Consider the following 1,742-nt stretch of genomic DNA (forward strand, 5'->3'; position numbering starts at 1 on the left):
GCCTTTTCTCACAGCAGCTGGAATAATTACATTTATCATTTTGATGGCGGATTGTAATCCAGAAAGGATTATGTGTTTATGAAACACATGTGAATTAATTTAAATTATATTCCAGTTTTAAATGTGCTTCTGATTACAGATAGCCTGGGATTACACAAGATTTGTATTTTAAAGACAACCAGTTCGAAGGGAGCATAATTTGCTTTTTGGGTTAAAAGAATTTCTTAATATGAAATTCGACAGAAATTGAAATCTACTCGCTTATACACACTATACTCATAGTCACGCAATGCTGATGTTGTTAACATTAACAATTTGAGAATAAAGTATAACAATAATAATAATTTGCACGCTTTGATGTGATATGAGCTAATTTAGATTTAATCACCATTGGTAGCGCGATTTATTGTAATGCTTTTTTCCTCAGTTGGCCAGAACAAACGTGGCAGACTTGTTACTTACTTGTTCAGATGACAATATCCAGTGAAAATGCTTATTTGAGTCATATATTCCAAGACGTAGGCTAGAATCTGTGATTGTGAAGTACAGTAAATATCCACACCGGTGCGGTGACTGACTGCCACACATACTCTTCAGAACATTAGATTCATCCGTGGTGGAGCCGTGCCGACTCACAACCCACGCAAGCTAGATAATTCCGCACACTGCTGCAATTCCAGATTTTCAAACAGAGATGGCAACAGAGGCAAAACTTGTGGACTGCAGCTTTAAATGAGCTGATCAATTAATACTCCAAGCATGGTTTTTCTGATATTATTATGCCAGATAGTGTGGTGTCGTCTGCCGCTCGTCTGAGGAACCACACTCAGTCTTGAGTTTTAATGCCAGAAGATACATTTTATTTCATCATCAATGAAAATAAAACGGAGATGCTCTCTGCAGCGAAACATCTCCAGAATGTCTTTCTGTCTCTCTTTTTATACAGGTTGGATTTTAAGGCGTGGGGTATATATCCCATACAGTTGTCCATACATAGAATGGTTCCTTTGTGCATACAATTCTCCCTAGAGAGAAGGCCCCCCCAAGTCTTGTTATGGTGAAGAAAGAAAGCCCCCACCTATGTTTTTCCAGATGTTTCTAATCTTAGGGCCTGTACATTCTGCCACGTAGGCATGTTTTTACACACAGGCATATGGGATTATAATGGAAGTATAACTGGATATTTAAATGGCTATATTCATAATGATTATACTTGATTAATTCCTATTTGGATTAATAAAAATCTTCTACAATAGTTTTGTACCTGGTTGGCTGCTGGTACGTCTTTAGTGATGCTGCAGGGTCCGAGTGTGAGCACTGGAAGATCCTGACCCTCGACTATACGAGATTCTAGACAGTTCTGTCTCTGCCGGATCACACCAGACTTAGCATCGGAATCATCAGGAACTCTAGATTCGGTGAATGAAACACCACAGTGTTATGATAATAAATACCCCACACACAAAAGAGAGAGGGGAAAAAATACAAATTACGTCCTTAAATATCTCAATAGTTTCAACTAGGAAGTGCAAATGATAAAAAATTGCTTAAGTCTACTGACTTTTAATTGCAGACTTTGGCAAATCTGAGCACAGTTTGGGACAATATTTCTCATCAAATACTTCCAAAACCAATATATAATGGTATATGTGATCATGTTCATTTTATTTCTCTATACTCGATTTCAACTCTCATTGGTGTCTATTTTTATTAAATGAAGCATAAAAAGGCAGCATAAAAAA

At 37.1% G+C, this 1,742-nt stretch overlaps 1 protein-coding gene across 2 annotated transcripts in view; it reads right to left on the reverse strand.

Annotated features, from left to right (window-relative positions):
* Positions 1 to 1,742, reverse strand: part of galnt14 (UDP-N-acetyl-alpha-D-galactosamine:polypeptide N-acetylgalactosaminyltransferase 14 (GalNAc-T14)) — a 52,731-nt gene that overhangs the window by 9,373 nt on the left and 41,616 nt on the right. The window lies entirely within an intron of this gene.

Source organism: Sinocyclocheilus anshuiensis, unplaced genomic scaffold (genome assembly GCF_001515605.1).
Source record: "Sinocyclocheilus anshuiensis isolate Anshui unplaced genomic scaffold, SAMN03320099.WGS_v1.1 scaffold2322, whole genome shotgun sequence".
NCBI classification, from domain to species: Eukaryota; Metazoa; Chordata; class Actinopteri; order Cypriniformes; family Cyprinidae; genus Sinocyclocheilus; species Sinocyclocheilus anshuiensis.